Below are 21,593 nucleotides of genomic sequence, written 5' to 3' on the forward strand. Positions count from 1 at the left end.
GTGAACAGGCAGTTCTTGAATATGGTGTCTTGAAAGCAAGAAAAATGGGCAAGCGTAATTATCAGAGCAACACTGACAAGGGCCAAATCTTGTGGAATTTTGTGGAGTCCATGCCTTGACAGCTCAGAGCTCTTTTAGTGACACGAGGGTGACCTACACAATATTAGGCAGGTGGTAATAATGTTATGGCTGATAGGTATATTAGTTTGATGGTGGCAAAATTGCACAGCATCAAGAACGGTTCTGCCTAACCCCACCAGTGAGCGCTCTTGGCGCACCTTTAGCCGCTGGGTTATTTCACCACGGTGTGCTAGAAGGTGCTGCAGCGGATCCTTTCTGACGTGCCAGTCCCCAGCCACTGCCGCACCACTTTGTGGATTTGCTCACTGCAGCCCCCAAATAAAAGTTCCATGACGGAAATCAGCCTGCATATTTGCACAGTCTTTTTTTGAACAAGTCACCTTCCCGATTTAAGATGTCCAATTAAAAATGTAAATGCATGACAAAATCTTGCTCCCATATAAACCTGCCGAGATTTGGATTTCGCAATGAGGCCTTCCATAGGTAGCTACCACGAATTTAGAAGTTCGTTCATAGCGGCTTTACGTATGTAACTAACTCGATTTGGGAAGTTTGTCCAGTCTGGCTTTCCGTAGGTAAATATCGCCATTTGGGAAGTTTGTTCATAGCGGCTTTCCGTAGGTAAATATCTCCATTTGGGAAGTTTGTCCAGTCTGGTTTTCCGTAGGTAGCTGCCGGGATGAATCGGGAAGTTTGAGGGTGGAACAACGGAATGTCTTTTCGGTGTAGTTAACTCGTCGAATAACTATAATATTGCTTTATTCGTCAGGGTCTACCGGTTTGCGGTTATATGACAAATTTCAACGATTCGTGTTGTTTGTCAGCATTGAACTGTTATAATCACCATCGTTTTCCATCAGATACGTAGCTAGTTAGCTGACGTTGTTTAATAAATGTTCTGACATCATTTGCACGAAGGTGATTGCTGAACATTAGTAGACTTTTCGGTGATGGAGGGGTTTTGCAGCAAAGAGGCAAAATGCCATAGTTAAATACAACAGAAGTCCACATGTAGATAGCTAAGTGGTGATTTCAAAATTTATGTACTGCAGCCCTCACGCAGAGCATCTGTAAGGAGGGAACTCCGTCTGTATATATTAATAAGTAACACCGAGATGTCGGAGACCATCCTGACGTTCCAGGCGCAGCTATCCGGCGTCATGGAGACGGTCTTCAAAGCAGCCATGTACGAAATCGTTAGGCTTGTGGAGGACAGCTTCCTGGAAGAGGTGTCCCGGAGCAGGGAGCAGGTGGAGACCCTGAAGAAGCGCCTGCAGTGGTCCGAGAGCAAGCGCAAGGAGCGCGAGGCATCCGGGAGGGCGAGGTGTGCCGAGTGCGGCCGAGCTGGGGCCGAAGCTGACGGTGGCCAGACGGAGGACAGATCGCCGGGACCCGCTCATGGTCAGGGCTGCATCACGCACCTGTCTCGATTAAAATTTTAATGCAGTTTGATGCTTTACGTGAGCAGTTCAGCTTAAGTAATGTGCTTAGGAGGCTACAGCAGGGCTCCAGCCATTGAACGTTGTGAATCCATGTTGTGAAGCTGAGTCAGAGCAGCCTGCTGACTGTGTGTTATGACCTGGGCATTCCTGACCAGGGGTGACGGAGGGCCGCGGCCTAAAGCAGGAAGGAGCTCAGGAGATCAAGTGGGCTGGCTGTCCCAGTCAGGATGTGGAGCCTCTGACGAAGGTCCTGGACCAGGAGGCGGTGCTGGGCACTGACAAGTTATCAGCGGTGTGTAAATTTATTCAAATGACCAGTTAATTCTGGCTCTTTTGCTTGTGTGATTAAATTGGAGATATGCTAAGATAATACTTTATTGATCCCAGGAGGAAATTCTTTCATTTATAAGTGTCATATTTTATTGCGTAAAACTTGTGAATTTGTGTTCAGGAAATTACTTCATATCCCCAACTTCTTGTAACAGGCCATACATGTAGAAGGGGATAAGCTGAAAAAGGAGGCTTTCCAGCTGGCTGCAGGAAGCCCCAGGGGCCCAGAACGATGGCCTGTTTCCTTGCAGGGTACGTACTAGGAAAGAGCGTCATTTATTTCGAGCTCTCTGGTTACTGTTAACCTGGGCGTCTGATTTTCTCCTCTGCACAGCAGAGGAAGGTGACCCTGCTCACCTGCACGTGGATTTTGGTGAGCAGCAAGCGCAGTGCTCTGCTGAGGACTGGGCCCCCAGCTCGGGGCAGGCCAGCCAGCAGCCCCTGAAGGGGCACCTGCCCTACGGAGCCAGCTTCGACACGGAGGCGATTTGTGGATTGGAGGACGCCCTCAGGACAGAGGCCAAGGCACCGTGCTTCACCCCGGTGTTCGATGTCAGAGAGCTGGGCAGCCAGGCTCTGCATGACGCCTTCGGGGCTCCGGCTCGCATGCAGACAGAGCTGGAAGCCGTCAGGGTGGAGGAGCGAGCCCCTGTTCTCCCCGGCCCGCTGCGGAGCAGGAGGGCGGCCTGCAGCAATCAGCAGGGCGCCCCTTCACTGTCTCCCCATCACGATGTGGATGTTGGAGAACTGAACTACCTCCTGATCAATGAGGACGGCTACCTGCAAGATGCAGGAGATGGGTTCTGGGGACAGGGCGAGTTGGGGCCAGCGGATGGAGGAGAACGCTTGCAGAAGAAGCTTCATGACCAGGCTCAGATGGCAGTCGACAGAAGCGGCGAGCTGAATTCAGAGAGGCTTCACGCAGCCCCGACAGGTGTCAGGGAGAGGCCTCGCAGCTGCGCTCAGTGTCGTGTCAGTTTCCCTGACTCGGCCTCCCTGAAGGCGCACATGAGCACTCACAAAGCGGGCGCTGCCTACACCTGCACGCAGTGTGGGAAGAGCTTCACGCAAGCCTGCAACCTGAAAGTGCATCAACGGATTCACTCGCGAGACGGCCTTCACCTCTGCAGCCATTGTGGGAAAGGCTTTGTGGCATTTTCAGACCTCAAGAAGCACAAGTGCAGCCACGCAGGAGACAAGCCCTACTGCTGCATGCTCTGTGGGAATAAGTTCAGCCGACTGTGGAACCTCAAGCTGCACCGGCGGATTCATACGCAGGAGAAACCCCACCGATGCACTCAGTGCGAGAAGAGCTTCACTCGTGCCGACATCCTGAAAGTTCACCAGCGCACTCACACCGGCGAGCGGCCGTACTGCTGTACACTCTGTGGACTGAGCTTCAAGAGGCTGGACCACCTTAAATCGCACCAGCGGAAACACAAACCGCAGCAGACCTGAAAATGTTGAAAAGTCACCCTTTCCAGTAGGGTTTTGTAGAGCATGTGCAGCCTTCAAAAACTAAATACCAGCCAGGCTCCAGTATTTCGTCTTATCGTCGGAAATTATATAGTAATAAAAGCAGATTCTTGGTTTTTCTTGGTGTCTTTTCATCTTTTTTACATGTTCTTCTTTAGCATGGAATTGTAGTGTATAGTTTTTCTTTTAAATTTATGCTTTTAGTTGTTCATTTTAAAAAGCAATCGGAATGAACATTAGTCCACTATTAATGGTCACGTTTTGGTATGGACCCTATCTGTTTATGCTTCATGCACTGGATATAGAGGTGTGACATTGCAGCCGTACTGACACTTAACAGAACAGAAACTGCAGAAAAAATGGGAAATTCCCTAAACATACTTGGATATTTCAGATTTTGTGAATGTTATTGTTTTATGCTTTTTACTTCTATATATATTTTGTTGCTTTTTTGTTTTGCGGCATTATGAAAGGACCAAATATTCATCTAAAAATTAGAAACATTTATATAGAACAGGGTTCTTCAAATCTGGACCTCGATTCCAAATCCAGGCCTTGTTTTCAGTTCTCCCAGGGAGTTGTTTAATAATTACTGATTCTGATTGGTCAGAGGCTTCACACCTGACTGACAGGTAAAGGAAGGTTGGAAAACCAGCAGGGCTCGGACCTCGAGGACGGTGATTTGAATAACCCTGATACAGAAGAATAATATTTTCTTCTCAGTCTGTTTTTATGTATTTATGTTTGAAACCTGTATTATTCCAGTTGTTTATCTAAACATTCTACAACATTTTGGATTGAAATTTTAATCATCAATTGGATAAGCTATGTGTACAGCTCAAATAATGAAAATTTATGCAGAATACATCAAGCCTCCGAGCCGATAAAACACATTTTAATGCAGTGTTTTATGGCCCAGTAAATGTGAAATTCTGAAAAGTTAAAAATGTGGCAGAGATTGGTGCAAGTGTGTATCTAAAGCCAAATTCAGATACAAAACTGTGTTGGACCTTAAAAAGAAGTAAAATTACAGTAAAAAACTTACCATTGTCGAGTAATACATCTCATAAATCAGTATGAAAGCTGTTAGTTTTGCTCCAAGCTCAGGAGTGTGTGTGTAAATAGCTGTGTGCCATTGGGATTGAAGTGCCATGCTGTGCCTTAATAAAGGATTTATTTAAGGATTTCATGAATAACTCTGCTGTGTGTCTCATTCCCTGTGAAGGCGTCACATTGTGAAAGGTCACCTTGTCTGCTGTGATTCACTTTGCTCTGCCCCTCCTCCTTCTGTAACTGTGCTGTGCGGTGGCGCTGAGTTTGCATCCTCTCCAGAACACAGGGTAGAAGGCAAGGAGACCCTGCACAGGGCGCCAGAGCATTACAGGAAACGCACAGAAACGTTCTTTTATCGAGTAGATCACTTAATTTTTTTTTGCAGCATTTTAAATCTATAGCCATATGTAGAAGTGGACATTGAATGGAGCACTTAGCAGCGGAATGTGCTTGGGGATGTGACTGCATTTTTTCTCCAGTTGTTCCTCCTAATAACCGTGTAATTCTGGTTAGTGGGATTTTAAGATTAAATTAATAATTCAAATGGTTTTCTCAGTTAATATATTGACAATACTTAATAAATGATGAGGCCAGTTAGGCAGAACAATATTGTTCCCAGTGTGCCACACATAGCACCGGGGTTGGGGGTCGAGGCTGTCTATACCAGGAGGAATTTGTACGGCAAACGCTTTATTGAGATTGATCCAGCAGGGCCGCCGTAGGTGCGATGTTTCCATGGGGACATCGTAGTGCGGTCACAAAGGCCCTGACCGGCAGCCCATAGCATCAGCTGGAAGAGAATGCTTTTTTGAGCCTGATCCCTCGCTAACGACCTCATCGTTTGCCACCTCATACGGTGAAAAAGAGAAGCAGAAGCTCGCCGTGAGGATCGCGGCTTTCCGAGAGCTGCAAATCGCGGGTCACAATTAATGCCGGTGCCAGCGGGTTAATGTCACCCAGCGCTCATCACATGTGTCCACATTACCTTGTTTTTGCGGTGCTTATCTCCACGGCAAAATATTTCAAAAGGCCTGGACTGCTTCATTTAAAGGCACAAAAGTCATGCCGGTTTGGAAAGCGAGTGGGAAACTGCGTGCGTCTGTCGAGCCTTAAGGAGTGACATGCTTTTGCACACTGGTTTTGTTTTATTTTTAATTTTCAAGTCAGAGTTTTTCCTACCAGAATATTATATTTTATGAGCGAAGGTCCGCCCCCCTGTTACACAGAAGCTGTGCCGAAGAATTGGAAAAGTAGAATAAGTACCGAGATGTCGGAGGCCATCCTGGCGTTCCAGGCGCAGCTATCCGGCGTCATGGAGACGGTCTTCAAGGCAGCCATGTACGAGATCGTCAGGCTTGTGGAGGACAGTTTCCTGGAAGAGGTGTCCCGGAGCAGGGAGCAGGTGGAGACCCTGAAGAAGCGCCTGCAGTGGTCCGAGAGCAAGCGCAAGGAGCGCGAGGCATCTGGCAGGGCGAAGTGTGCCGAGTGCGGCCGAGTTGGGGCCGAAGCTGAATGGGGGCAGACGGAGGACAGATCGCCGGGACCCGCTCATGGTCAGCGCTACATCACGCACCTCTTTGTTCATGCTTGTGTAGAGTCAAATCCCTTTGGAGGCATGCTGTTCTGTGCTGACCTTTTTAGACAAAGCGTCCTGCAGAGTGACTCGATTAAAATTTTAATGCAGTTTGATACTTTTTACGTGAGCAGTTCAGCTCAAGTAATGTGCTTAGGAGGCTACAGCAGGGCTCCCGCCATTGAACGTTGTGAGTCCATGTTGTGAAGCTGAGTCAGAGCAGCCTGCTGACTGTGTGTTATGACCTGGGCATTCCTGGCCAGGGGTGACGGAGGGCCGCGGCCTAAAGCAGGAAGGAGCTCAGGAGATCAAGTGGGCTGGCTGTCCCAGGGAGGATGTGGGGCCTCTGACGAAGGTCCTCGATGAGGAGGTGCCGCCAGGCACTGACAATTCACTGGAGGTGTGTTCTATATAATGCATAGTTATAATAGTTGCTATGCAATAAGTGGTTAGTGTCATCTGTCATAAAAGAAATGTCCTGAAAGTGGACAATGTTTAGGCAGGGCAGTCTGGTGAGATTCTGCTTCACGGTTCTGGTTCTGGTTATGTTGTATTTGCAAATTGTTGCTCTTTTCTACCTTTTTTTTCCATTTTTCAAAAGAAACTTTCAACATGAGCCTATCGTGCTGTATGCTTGTGCAGGCCACACCCCCTTTCTGTGTTATGTGTTTTGGATCTACAGCCCACTCCCCATTTCTGCAGACCTCTCCCCTTTCTGCAGGACCCCCCTTTCTGCAGAACCCCCACCTTGCAGACCTCTGCCCCTTTCTGCATACCACTCCCCATATCTGCAAACCACTTCCCTTTTCTGCACTATGCCGTATGGATCTGCAAGCCCCCCCCCCCCCTTTGTACAGACCTCTCCCCTTTTCTGCATCAGCTCTGTCTGAATTCAGATGCTGCATCCTTCTAAGGTTGCATTCAAAGACCGAATGCATCACAGGGGTGCGACAAGGCCATCCCATTTCGAAGGCTCCTTCAGATGCAGCCTAGAAATGTGTTGTTCTTTTGCTGAGATCCCAAGATTCATTAAAGAACCTTTGAAGGATCCAGGCTGTGTAACTTTTGTGGGATGCAGCCCCAGAATTCAGACACAGCTCTCATGTGGTGTGGATCTACAGACCACTCCCCCTTCATTCATCATGTGGTTTGGAACTGCAGACCATTCCCCCCTTCCCCATCATGTGGTTTGGATGTGCAGACCTCTCCCCCTTTCAGCAGACCACTCCCCCCTTTCTTCGTCATGGAGACTGCTGTTTTTCACCTCAACAGGAAGCAGCATTCCTGAGCAGCAGGAGAGACCAAGCCCTCAAAGAGGAGCTGCCTGACAAGACCCCGTGCTTAAGGACAACGTCGTATGGTGAGCCCCTCCAATGAACACTTGTGTTTACTTTTCATGGCTTTCTAATTGTGATGTGTGGACTTTACTGTTGCCATAATAATTCTAATTATTATGTGGAGTGCTGTGTCACGAAAGCCAAGAGCTGGCCGTCTTTGTTTTGTGATTGAATAAATTCTAGATTGAATTTGTTTTGGAATCTAGTGGCTAATAAATAAAGCAGACTATCCTTTCAAGGTGTGGAAGAAAAACTTAAATACGACTTGGATCAAAGACATGATTTGACAGCAGAATGTGTGACTGAGGCCCAGCTGGGGGTGAGAAAGGGTTAAAGCCATCTGGAGCATTTAGAAAATGCAAGTGGGGTTGAGAATGGGTGGATCGCCTTCAAGAAGCATAGACTTTACTCTGCTTCCACAAAGCTAAATCACTTTCATCTGCATTTGTACCTCAGGAGTCCATGATGACAGCATTCGTGGGGGATGCTGTGAGCAGGAATGGATGTCGAGCGAGGATGGAGGTACCCAGCCATTGGCAGCAGAGCAGCAGGGGAGCATACAGGCACCACACGAGGGCGTCATGTATGAGAGAGGAGCGCAGGTGCTCAGCAGCGTTTCAGAGGGCGGCGCCCTGCAGACTGAGCCCCAACTGCATGCAGAGAGTCTGCCTCCTCTCAGGGCAGTCAAACTGCAGAACGAGCTCAAGGGCCACGTCCCGATTAAACACGAAGAGCAGACACAGTGCGACTGCACCAAAGAACCTCGGCCATGCGTGCTGCACGCGCTGGAGGAGCAGCAGCACAAAGAAGAAAATATCCACACAGTTCCGGCCCCCCATGGGCCTTTAACGCAGCATGGGCACCCCGGTGACTCCTCTGATGCGGAGGACCCGCCTGGACAGGTCAGGAAGCAACTGCAGGGGGGCGCTGTGTTCCTAGTGTCGGGGAACGTGGAGGCCCGTCGTCAGGCTAACACAGTACAGGGGCAGCTGGGATCCACTCCCCCGGAGAAACGCTTCACCCCGATGGTTAATAAGGCTCAGCTTAAAGCACAGTCAGGGAGGAGTCCTCACAGCTGTGCACAGTGCGGGAAGAGCTTTTCCCACACGTGCCATCTGAGGGCACACATGCAGACTCATACCGGGGAAAGACCCTTCATCTGCTCCATGTGTGGAAGGAGCTTCACCAAGCTAAGCAACCTGAAGGCACACCGCAGGGTTCACACCGGCGAGAGGCCCTACGTCTGCATCGACTGCGGCAAGCGCTTCACGCAGAAGTGCAACCTGAAAAGGCACCAGCGCATCCATACAGACAGACTCTTTAGCTGTAAGTAGCAGCAGCAATTTTTTGAAGATATTCAGCTGCTGCCACCTACCTCAGACTGGATAGGTCAGTGAAGCCCTAGACGCCATGTGGGTATTTCAGAAGAACCTTCAATGCTTTTGCCCGTTCTTTTAAAAAATATACTTAGTGACAAAATAAAGTTAAGCGCCCAGACAGAGTGGTGGAAATGAAATGAATCTATACATGGTGAAAGGTCATGTGACTGCTGCAATGATTTTAATATCAGATGAAATGGACAACAGAGTTGGCAGTATGGGCACACTGCTGGTCCCATGTCAGTAGGGTGTGGCGCGCCCACCCTCCCCTGGGCCTGGATACATGCGGCAATACGGTACGGAAGGCAGTCGTGCAGCCGTTGTATCCTCTCCTGCAGCAAGTCAGCCCACAGCTCAAAGATCAGGGCCCTGGCTGGCCACGGGAGGACCTCAACATGACGCAGGCAGTCCATAGACCATGGTGCCAGGAGTAACGCCGGTGTGTCTCCACAACATTGGCAGGATCGGTCCTCTCCCCTCGGTGCCACCATACGTGCACGCTACTGTCATCTGTACTTATGCAAAACCGAGATTCATTGCTGAACATGGTACGACGCCACTCGTCATCAGTCCATGCCTCCCGGTTACGGCACCACTCCAAATGCAAACATCTCGGCGCTGGTGTTAATGGCAACCTACGCATGGGATGGTGAACCGTTGTCCGGCTGATGCCTGTTGTCAGGACACGGTGCGGGATGACACGGTGTGTTGCAGCGAGTCCAATACCTGTGTCCAGATGGCAGACATAGATGTCATGGGCTTGTGTAATGCTTGGCACGCAACACGACGATCCTCCCTTGGTGTGGTCTGTCTTGGGCAACCGGAAACTTAACGACGTGTGATGGTGCCCTCACGTGCCCATTGGTTCCAACATCAGGTGACTGACATCTGCATGCCCCACAGGCTGGGCAATTGCACGATCTGACCACCCGGCCTCAGGCAAATCCACAATGTGACCCCTATCAAACTCTGCTGGTGCTGGTAATGCTGTCTAATGCATCTACGAGGCATCCTCTGTGTCTGGTGACTAGACGTGCCAGCTCCTTGCAAATCGAATCATTGACATACCCATCGCTGGTCTGCATGTCTACCAAATTACATCCAAATCAGACTGTTACTCCTGGATGTTTTTTGTTACTGAGTGTACATTCATTCCAGTGACACCAGAGACTTTATGTGAAGCCGAGTCAGACATGCCAGGAAAACCATGTTAAAATGTTTTATGTCTCATGATTAAAACACTAATTGCTAAACTGTCCCATGGTATCCATGTCATTGGTGGAATCACGTGCTTCTACATGACATTTTATTAAACTATCATGTACCTTGTCAGAGTTGTTTTATAGAATCTGCTGTATCAGCAATAGAAATATTTACTGTGTAAGGAGGAATTTATTTTTTAAAAAGCAAAAAACAGAAATGCATTTTTACTCATATGGACGTTGTAGATGAGATGACCCTGGAAGTCGAAGAGAAAATGTATAAAAATATAAATGTGCTTCTTAGTACATGTTGCCCAGTTGAAATGATTAGGAACTATTTTCAGGTGTGAGTAAAATAAATTCTTTATCGTTGAATGGCTTCTGTCTGAAGCCCCTTTGATATTAAACAATAACGTTTTAAACGTCGGAACTGTACGTTCAAGATATTGAAACGTACAAAAGATTGGGCAACCGAAATAGACCTTACACCAGTTTGTTCTAGTATACTTGGGTGAATTAAATGTTGTTCATAAATAATGAAACAATCTGCCAAATATATAACGTAATTAAAAATGCATAAATCGGTAAAAGGTCGGTTTGTTTTCTTTACATACAATCTGGTATTGTGTTGTTCCAGCCATTGTAACGGGTCTGTAACGGAGCTTCTTGTCGTTACACCGCCGGGGCTGTAGGAGGCGCACTGGTTCACAGGAGCTCGTCTGTCTACCATAGGCGTTTCGGCTAGTCGCCGGGTGCCCCAAAGCGGAGGAAAAGCTGATTAAACACCGTATATCTGCGGGTGCGTGGGGGCTGTGTCTGGGCATTTGGTGAGTGTTTATGCTGAAATCGGACTTTGTGTTAAACACTAAGCTTAAAAGTATATATTTCGTATTGTTTATTTTGAAGGCGCATTTCGCAAATGCAGCTTCTTATTTTCTAATGAGGTGGAAGTCAATTCGCTTAGTTTAAGGCTCGTTGAACATCAGTTAGGTCGGTTGCGATCCTTAATCGCCTTTTGTTTAACCTGCATCTCATGTGTGGCATGAATTAACTACCCGGGGGGGGTTTTCATGGTGATGCCAAAAACGAGGCTGCGTATTTGTGGAAATAATCGGCTTGGGTAGTGGCGCTGGAAATGTGGCGCCACAGTGACACCTGCTGGTCAAATGATGCTCAATTATAAATTGCTAATAAAACTAAAACATGAACCATATAGGAATTTTAATACGCTCATTGTGTAATATAAATTCCTTCATTCACCCTTGTTGTACTGATTAGATGGATGTTTGCTGTCAATCAAAACATTTTTAAAGACACGTTGCTAAACTGATGGTCTAACAATGGATTTAAGGGTGCCATAGAATGCTTTTTTTCAGTATTTTAAAATGGTTCTCTGCTGTCTACATAGAAGGTATGTGAACATGGTTTGGTGGAAAAATGCCCAAAAGTGGTCTTACATTTATGACCCTGTTATTTGACTCTATAGTAAACATGCCATTTTCCCTTTTTTGATGGACTCATTAATATGGTAAAATGTTCTGTGCCGTATATATGGTCATTTGGCAGACTAGAGCACCCGATCCTGCTTTGCTGTCACTTTGAGAGTCAGGATGTTTTGACCTGGGGTGCATCCGCATTGTCACTGTGTTTTTGCAGTATGTCAGATCATTCAGTGCCAATACTCACGTGACTGAGGGAGGACTTGCACATGCTTTATATACAGTGGTACCTCGGTTCTCGAACTTAATCTGTTCTGGACTCCGGATCGAATCCTAAAAAGTTCGAGTTCTGATAAAATTTTTCCCATAAGAAATAATGGAAAACCAATTAATTGGTTCCCGGCCCCCCAAAATTACACCTAAACATGTTTTTGTTTTTTAGCATTTAAACACAAAATTAACAGGATTAAACAAGAGAATTTTTTCTTAATGGCTTCCAAAACGATAAAGATCTTATCCCAACATTACCCCTGTCCTGCTCCGATCGTCCGCTCCTTCCGTGCCACGCCCCCTCGTTAACCTCGTGTGGGATCCCCATGTGATCAGCTGTTTCTGGTTGTTATCATTAGTCCTCTGTATTAAGTCTGCATTTCAGTTTGTTTCCCCAGTCCGGTCATTGGGTGCGTTCGACTTGCTTACAGCGCTGGCTTAAAGCAAAGCATTCTGATCCTGATGCAATGCATTACGGTTAGATGCATTTCGACCTCTCACCCGGCTGCACAAACTGGAACCACCTCCGTGACGACACACCTTTGCCCTTATTGGCTGAAGAGTTTAGTTAAACGCATGACGTTTGTATCCCAGGCAGTTCCGATACGTAATCTGCTATTTCTCCCGAATATCACGTAAAGCAGTGAGAACTGATTTTCAGTTAATTTACCTGGTAAAATAAAGTTTAAATAAATTACATAAATGCTCTAATAGTACACGTAAGTTAGTGGTTAATTTATTGTTAGTTACTGTAATGTTGCGCTGCTTTATTTGGTTAATCGTCCAGTCTGTGAAGATGGCATTAAAGTAAGAATTGCATTGTAGTATGACTCATTTCCTGGCGCGTACAATTTATTAGGTCAGAGTTCACGGTTCGACTTCTGATATTCAGATCGAGTTCTAGGTCAAACTGGTTTGTTCGACTTTCAAGAAATTCCAGTTCTAGTGAGTTCGAGAACCGAGGTACCACTGTAACTGTAAAGTGAATTCAAGGAAGACTCTAGTGAATGTAAGACCATGATTAAATAGCGGGATGTATGACGGTGGATAGCCTCAGTGTCTGAGACCCACATGGGGGTTATGTAGGTTTAATGCTTTTGGGATCAGTCCTTTGTTCTGATTTTTGTTGTTGTTGTTATTGGATATGTAAGTGTCCCCCACAGGGATCAATATAGTTCCTGCCTTATTCAGAGTAACCAAATGAGCCCAGAATTGGATCATTTACATACCAAAAAGAAAGAGCAGCTAGATCAGGACTGATGATAGGCAGCTCGCAGATTTACTGTGGCTGGGGAAGCATTTTTTTCATTCTGCCTTCACAATGCATGCACAGTCACATGATGTCTAACTACTCATGTATTTTTTTCAGGACTTGTCATGTGGATGCTGCTTGGTAAATACTTTCATTTTACTCTGAGCCCGCTGGAAGGAGGTCATCGCGCTCCCCGTCCGCTTGTCTAAGGGCGGCCCTTCACTTCCCATCTGATTGTAACAAACCGGCTACAAGAGGGAGACACTGTGGACTCGTTCACGCAGCATTGTGTGCATTTGCTTGTTTTATGGGGTCCGTTAGTGTTCTTTGTGTTTTTTTTTTTTTTTTTTAAAGCTGTGTATGCCTACTCTGAAGTCTGTGGTCTTGAATTATTCAGTCATAACTGAAAATATAACTGGATATGTGTCCCTATTACATTAAATTTTCTGAAATGAACTATTTTGGTACAGATATGGTGCTGATAAGGAGCTGAGGAGAAATAACATCCAGTAATCCTGATAGTATGATTCATTTATTATTCTCATATACTAAAAAGCCTTTCTGTGGCAAATTGTTATATCAGTACTTTTCCTAAGATAAATGGACTTCTTCATGTTCTAGAAAGCAGGACCTTATTCAGGCCTCAGGGAGCCAGTGGACTGTATTTTCTTTAGAAGCCGAATGAAACTGAGCAGGATGGACGCAGTTCTGGCATTTCAGTCCCAGCTCTGTGGGGTGATGGAGACTGTACTGAAAGCGGCCGTGTGCGAGATCACCAGGCTGGTGGAGGACAGCTTCCTGGCAGAAGTGGCACAGAGCCGCCGGGAAGCGGAGACTCTGCGGCAGAGGCTGCGGTGGTGCGAGAGCAAACGCAGGGAGCAGGCGGCGGACGGGAAGACGCGGTGCACGGAATGCGGCAGGGCTGGAGGAGGTGGAGCCCCAGCAGAGTACAGGCCAGCTGCAGCCGGCCAGGGTGAGTGACATGCTGGATGCCTCTTTTAATAGCCTATCGTGTAATGAAATCGGTAAATATTGGTCTTTCAGATTTAGTTTGTATCGCAGGAGCTGAAGAGGCCAGCCTTCTTTATGCTGACGTGAGGCTGCATGTGGAGGACTCGAGTTCCAGTGAGAGGATGAACACACACACACCATCTGGCAGTGTGACAGAGCAGCAGAGGGGTATGCAGGATGCGGGAGAGAGCGGGGAGCAGCATGGCGCACAGGCAGGCCATGAGGGTGTCAGCATGAGGCTTGGCCAGGCGGGGGCGCTGTACTCTGCCCCGGCATCACATGATCTGGACTCCAAGGATGTCTCCTGGACCGCTTTTAAGCTAGGAGACAGTGATTCGGATGCCGACGAACTGGAGTCGTCTCACGTGGCGATACGAGACGCAGAGAGTCCGTGCGGTCATACCAAAGAGCCTTGGTCAGCTCCTTCAGAAGGCTCCAGTAAGATGGGGTCCTCGCTATACTGTGTAAGTCTGAAAGCGGAGACAGAGCTGTCCAGCTTAGTGCCTGTTAAAGAAGAAGTAGACATGGCGCCTCTATGGAGGGATCAGATCCAGGCAGAGGTAGCGCAAAGGCAGATCAGGCTGCCGTGTCACAGGGCAGACTTTCAGATAGACAGGGTTGTTAGCCTGGCTTCTCCACAACATGTGATAAAATCTCAAAAGTTTGACACAAATTTGGCAGCCAGGCAGCATGGACCACGAACAGCAAATACACAGACAGGAGTTAGCAGTGCTGGAAATACTAATGGTTCAAATTCTGAACTATTAGCGAAAGATGCTGGCTGCACAAGCGCTCCAAGCTTCAGGGCATCAAAAAGCATTCCTAGTGCGCCGTCTGTTTGCTGGAGGGAGAAACCATTTGTCTGCAGACAGTGTGGGAAGACTTTTACTCGGCTCAAAAACCTGCAGGCTCATGTGAAACAGCACAGTGGCGTGAGGCCACACAGCTGCACGCATTGTGGGCGGAGCTTCCTGTATCTGAGCCGGCTTAAGGTCCACCTGCGTAGCCACACCGGGGAGAGACCGTTTCCCTGCTCGCAGTGTGGGAAGAGCTTCCTCTCTTCTTATGATCTTAAAGTGCACCAGCGCAACCATACGGGGGAAAAACCGTATAGCTGTGCGCAGTGTGGGAAAGGCTTCACGCGGCTGAGTATCCTTAAGGAGCATCGCAGCATTCACACCAAGGAGCGATTCAGCTGCACACAGTGTGGGAAGAGATTCACTCGCTTAAGCAACATGAAGACCCACCTAAGACATCACAGTACGAGGAATCCGTACAGTTGTACGCAGTGTGGGAAAACATTCCTTTTTTTCTGTCGTCTTCAGAAACACCAGAAAAAAATACATGGCCAGCAACAGTGAGTGGTTTATTTGTGCATATTTGCAAAAAAAAATCTTCTTTGACTTTTTCCTCCTTATTTGGAAAGATTTATCCGGATTAACTTTAGATGCGAGTTATTTGTGAGCTCTATCAATTAAGGTGGTAACACATGACAGAATGTGATTGTTTTGTTGGCTCCTATCGTCATGGAAACAAGCTCACAAGGTCTTTTGAATTGTCCAAGTTCACTAGCATTTCAATGTTCTGAAGGCCCTGGATGGAAACTAGGTTTGCACGTGTAAGTCATTTAAATGTTGGTCTCATTTTTCACTTTTGCTATCCGATGTAACTTAGAAATCTTGCATCTTTACTGTGAGTGTCGCTACAGTCTGTAGGAAGGTCTGTGAGCTTTAACAGCACAAACACTGCAGCACCAGCTTGGTGTCTGAACAGGTTTGCTGGTTCCCCAAAGACTTTGACAGCATAGGTGTCTCTAGGCCCTATTTAGGGGGAGCTTTTGGCCACCCAAAAAATAGTCTTAATAAAACCATTTAGCAATTTGTCCTGGATTTTCCTATACGTTTTGTACCACTGGCTCAGCAAACATCATCGTGGAATACCCCCTTCTCTCAGCAAGTCTAATGGTGCGTTCGATTATGTCTCTCCAAGTCGGAACTCGGATGAAAACGTCACGAAACGTCACGAAAAACGTCACTTCCCGTCGGAAACACGCCTCTTTAACGACGTTGAAGTCGGACAAGATTTTGTTGTCCGAGTTGCCCCTGTGACGTAATTTCAACATGGCGACTTGGTTTGTTTGTAGTTTGTTTACCGTTCGAAAAAAGAATATCACTATGAGCTTTTAATGTGTTTTGACTAGTTCGTGTTTCTTGTTTGTCTCTCGGAAAAATCTCCATTTCTCCATTTTCTCCATTTCTCCATTTTCTCCATTTGGAAAACTCCAAATCTGTTAAAATATAAAGCAACAACACACAGCAACATGTTCATGGAGGCAGCCATGTTTGTTCCGAGATGTGGGTAGCTCGAACGGGAGATTGTCGGACGTGATGTCACTCAACTCGGAATTTCTGAGTTCCGAGAGAAAAACGAACGCACCATAATTGTGGTGGGGGCTGACCCCCCCCCCAGGGTGAAATCCTATAATTGCCCCAGTTTGAAAGTCTGCCTGTCTGTCTTATTTAATTTATGTAATGGACATGCTAACTTCCATCCAATGCATTTGATGATAAAATAAAAAACACCATGTGCAAATCACTCCACGGGTGACTGAAATTATTTAGTTCCTTTGTCATTCATTGAGCAAAAAGTATGAGCTGATGGTCAAAGCTGGGAGATGGGAAGGTGAGTCCTAGTGATTCTGCACTTTGCTGCATCTACCTGTTCACTTGTTCGATATGTAATGACCCATTATAGTTGTTAACTTTTCACATGGATGCATTTTCTTTTAAAGCCAATTTGCCTGAGAAACAGACTGGATGTGGCTGCACAGGAGGCGATAAGACCTTTGTTTTAAGGAAGTTCCAGGGCGCATGTTGTACAAACCAGCAGGGTATGAGATGGCTGTGATGCTCCACATGGAGGTCAAACCCAATCCATGGAGCACATTGAGGACTGACAAACTAGGAGCGATGCGACCTGAGGCCAAACACTGGACTGCTAATGCTAGAAAAAGCGCTGCTGTTGTGCTCCATAAAAAGGCCTTCATTACCTACGTCAGAGTCAAGTCTATATCGACAGAAGCCAAGCAGAGAAGATACACTAAAGAAACGCAAAAAATACTAGAAGAGCAGGAAAGAAGGCCAAACCAAGCAGGATCTCTCCTCAATACCCTACTTACCTATGTAGTATAAATATATACATATATTTGCACACACTCTATGGCTGTCGGTCGATTGTTATTTTAATCGCAATTAATCATATATTCGATCATGTTATAGTTTGTTGATATATATTTTGAGATTATGTTCACCTAAAGGAAAAAAAAATATTGTTGGTCAGATACATTAATACATTATCAAACAAACAAGGCAGCAGCTTGCTGTGTTAAAATAAGTGTTCAAGTACAAAATACATGAAAGAGGATAACAATCTATAGCAGGCTTGACTTTGTAGATGCCTCCTACTGACAGTATCGAAGCAGGATGTGAGGGACGGGTCAGGAGCTGCACAGGGCTGAGTTCTGGGCCCTCTGATTTACTCCCTGTACACTCATGACTGTACAGCTATGTACAGTTCCAACACCATTGTGAAATTTGCAGATAATGTGGTGGTAGGTCTGATGGAACCGCAAACCTGGATGAGGTGGAGAAGCTGTGTCTGTGGAGCAAAGCTAACAATCTGGACCCGGGCCCGGAGTGGCCAATCGGGAGACTCAGGAGAATTCCTGGTTGGGCCACTTAGCTGTTGTGCTGGTGAGAAACAAAATAATTTCACAACCTCAAAATTCTACAACGGTGCTTCAGAATGTTAACCAGCAAATTTTCTCATGCATTCACACACACACACACACACACACACACACAAATATACAGTATGTCTGTGTGATCGGGGGCTGAAAAAGTCAGACTGCTTCAGCAGTTCAGTATACTGTTTGTTATTTATTTTCTTCTAGAAATGTCCGTAATAAATTTATTGGGACAATAAGACTTGAACTGTGACATCATTTATCAAAGTTCCCCCAGAACAAAGTCAAAATGGACTGGTCTTGGGCATAAAACTCTGCCTGGACCTGAGTGACATGGACTTCAGGAAGAAGCAGCAGAAGAAGTACACACTACTCAAGATTTTCACTGGGACTCCAGTGAAGAGGGTCAGCAGCTACAGGGAGATCAGAGCACACAACTCTGAGAACCTGCCGTGGACAACCCACACATCCACCCTGGTGCAGAGAGCTAGACAGCGACTGTATCACCCGAGGCAGCTAAGGAAATTCAAAGTCTCCTCTGTGCTGCAAAGAACCTCTTACAGCACTGCTGTGGGATCTATGCTCTCCAGGAGCATTACTGCCTGGTAGGGTAACTGCAGCTCAGAGGACCACAGAGACCTGCAGGGGGCAATACAGAGCGCGGAGCAAATCACCAGGACAGAACTGCCTGCCCTGCAGGACATCTACGTCTAAGTATATGGATCCAGGGCATTAAATATCACCCGTGCCGTGACCTGTCCCAGTGGCTGCACTGAAGCAGGCGTCTCCTGAGCCTTACGGCCCAAACCGAAAGGCTGAGGGGAAGCTTCTATACCCAGGCCATCAGGATCATTAACACCACCGATAAAAAACCAAAATAAGATATAACTGCAACCTGCACTTTAAATATTTTTGTGCATTTTCTTATAATTTTTATCTTTATTTTTATATACGTTTTAGATGTTTATTTTTAGTACTTATTGTGTTAACTTACTGTTTATTTTGTTATCTTTCTACCTTGTTTGTTTCGCAGACTGGCAGCAATTTCATTTCACTGCTGATGTCCACTACATTCATGCATGGAAGCTCTACTTTTGGCAGCAACAAGTATTGTAACTTCCTTTTCAAATTAAATATCGCTATTAAATGGACTCCTTACTCGTGATTTTGCGTGAAAATATTAATGGATAAACGCAGTAATTGAGAGCTTCTGGTTTGCCAAGGCTCCAACTAAATGAAAATATCCCCATTTTAAGGGTTATGAGGATAAATTTAAAATTTTCCGATCGTCTTGATATTTATGGTTATTACTAACATTTTCCTTCAGTTTTAAAATAGGCCTACTGTTTCGTATGAGACACTTCCACCGGTATTTTCCAACGCGTTTTGAGTGTTTTGGTCCTGCGCGGCCACCGTAAAACAACAATTATAGCAGCTGCTGATGAAATGGCAGGTATGCTTCGTTTATTATTTAACGTAATTCCGAATACGATTTGATTTGGAATTCCTGCTTGATCTCCCTTTTTTTTCCTGACTAAGATACAATAACTCCACAACACAGCTGCAGATTATATGTGCAGAAACCGATACCGGTGCAGCTGCTGTAATTTTGATCCGGCCCGGCTGCTTGCGGGCCACTTTATCGAAGGGGGCGGATACATGTTATGAAGGGCTTTTTTCCTCATGCGAAGCGCTTGGAACGCGATTGATTGTGGAAACACGGGATATATCCACGCAGAGCCGTTTTCCTTACTGACTACAGCAAATCAGTTGACGGTAAACGTTGATGAAAATCAGAAACCAACTCCGCAGCTTCCAAACACAGCACCTTCAAATAGTATCTGCTTTGTAAACTTTGAAAACTACATGCAATAATTTTGTCGAAGCAAATGATTTTTCTCTTCTGTCACGTCCATCCAATACATTGTTACTGTCATTCGAGCATTTTGCAAATTGGTCGAACATCTCACAGGTCTGGTTTCCCAGATGTTTAGCTGTTCCCTGTGAGTCTGCCTGGCGTTATAGGGTGCTGGTGTCCTCTTGTGAGCAGCCAGAAAGCAGCCAGTCCCTAAGAAATCACATTGGGGAGGGTTTCAGTTTAAAGAGCAGTGGAAGAAGGAACTAACATGTCAGACACAATCATAGCATTTCAGTCCCAGCTCTGTGGGGTGATGGAGACTGTACTGAAAGCGGCCGTGTGCGAGATCACCAGGCTGGTGGAGGACAGCTTCCTGGCAGAAGTGGCACAGAGCCGCCGGGAAGCGGAGACTCTGCGGCAGAGGCTGCGGTGGTGCGAGAGCAAACGCAGGGAGCAGGCGGCGGACGGGAAGACGCGGTGCACGGAATGCGGCAGGGCTGGAGGAGGTGGAGCCCCAGCAGAGTACAGGCCAGCTGCAGCCGGCCAGGGTGAGTGACATGCTGGATGCCTCTTTTAATAGCCTATCGTGTAATGAAATCGGTAAATATTGGTCTTTCAGATTTAGTTTGTATTGCAGGAGCTGAAGAGGCCAGCCTTCTTTATGCTGACGTGAGGCTGCATGTGGAGGACTCGAGTTCCAGTGAGAGGATGAACACACACACACCATCTGGCAGTGTGACAGAGCAGCAGAGGGGTATGCAGGATGCGGGAGAGAGCGGGGAGCAGCATGGCACACAGGCAGGCCATGAGGGTGTCAGCATGAGGCTTGGCCAGGCGGGGGCGCTGCACTCTGCCCCGGCATCACATGATCTGGACTCCAAGGATGTCTCCTGGACCGCTTTTAAGCTAGGAGACAGCGACTCGGATGCCGACGGATTGGAATCGTCTCATGTGGTGAGACAAGATGCAGAGAGTCCGAGGGGACATACCAAAGAGACTTGGTCAGCTCCTTCAGAAGGCTCCAGTAAGATGGGGTCCTCGCTACACTGCATAAGTGTGAAAGCGGAGACAGAGCTGTCCAGCATAGTGCCTGTTAAAGAAGAAGTAGACATGGCGCCTCTATGGAGGGATCAGATCCAGTCGGAGACTGTGTGCAGGCAGATCTCTAGCTTAGCGCTTCCGCAAGATACCATGCAGCTAATCAGCTCCAGTGCTGACAAAGTGGGCAGTGAGAGATTTCGATTCAGGCAGCCGCATGGAGCATCAGATAGTCCAGATAAGGATGGATGCCCCCCCCATAAAAACGGGCAGACGCTGGCAAGCTCAGAGACCCGTACCACTTGCACTGTAGAAAAACCGTTTAGTTGTATCTGCTGTGGGAAGAGCTTTTCCCGTTTACCGTACCTTAAGGAACACCAGAGGACTCACACTGGCGAAAGACCCTTCAGCTGCGCACAGTGTGGGAGGTGCTTCTCCAAGTTAAGCAATCTGAAAGCGCACCGTAGGGTTCACACGGGTGAAAGGCCGTACAGCTGCCCCAGCTGCGGCAAAAGGTTTACCCTGAAGAGCAATCTGAAGAGGCATCAGAGAATCCACGCTGCAGACAGACTGTTTTATATCTGAAATGCAGCTGTCCATTGCAGGCTAACTCACTCTGTAAAATAGCATGTAAATATGAAATCATTAACAATAAATAACTTTTTTCAAATGGTTCTTAGCTTAAAGCAGAGGAGATAATTCTAGTGTGACGCTGAGGCCTACATTGTTATTTATGGTTTAGATGAATGAATGCCTTAGCCTGGACCTGCTTACCTTGCCGTTTCTGTGTTATCATTGGCTGCCTGGACCTGCTTAACTTGCCGTTTCTGTGTTATCATTGGCTGCCTGGACCTGCTTACCTTGCCGTTTCTGCATTATCATTGACTGTCTTTACTCCTGGCCCCTGAGGGCCCTGCGTGACCTGGTGAGGCAGGTTTCCCTCGAGTTTCTTTGATCCGCTCCTGTGAGCCGATGCATCACTGTGTAACAGAAGCTCTTCGCTTTTGGGGCCGTTAAGCAGTGGTGAGCAGTGCATCGTGGGAAAAATCCATATGGTGAGTGAGACTATCCTCCATAAGCCTTTTCAAAGCTGCCTACACACTGCTG

At 46.9% G+C, this 21,593-nt stretch overlaps 1 pseudogene; it reads left to right on the top strand.

The window, feature by feature from the left end:
* Window positions 1–672: 672 nt before the first annotated feature.
* On the top strand, window positions 673–21,158 carry LOC111861046 (uncharacterized; annotated as a pseudogene).
* The last annotated feature ends 435 nt before the right edge of the window (window positions 21,159–21,593 follow it).

This window comes from Paramormyrops kingsleyae, chromosome 25 (genome assembly GCF_048594095.1).
Source record: "Paramormyrops kingsleyae isolate MSU_618 chromosome 25, PKINGS_0.4, whole genome shotgun sequence".
Classification (NCBI taxonomy): Eukaryota; Metazoa; Chordata; class Actinopteri; order Osteoglossiformes; family Mormyridae; genus Paramormyrops; species Paramormyrops kingsleyae.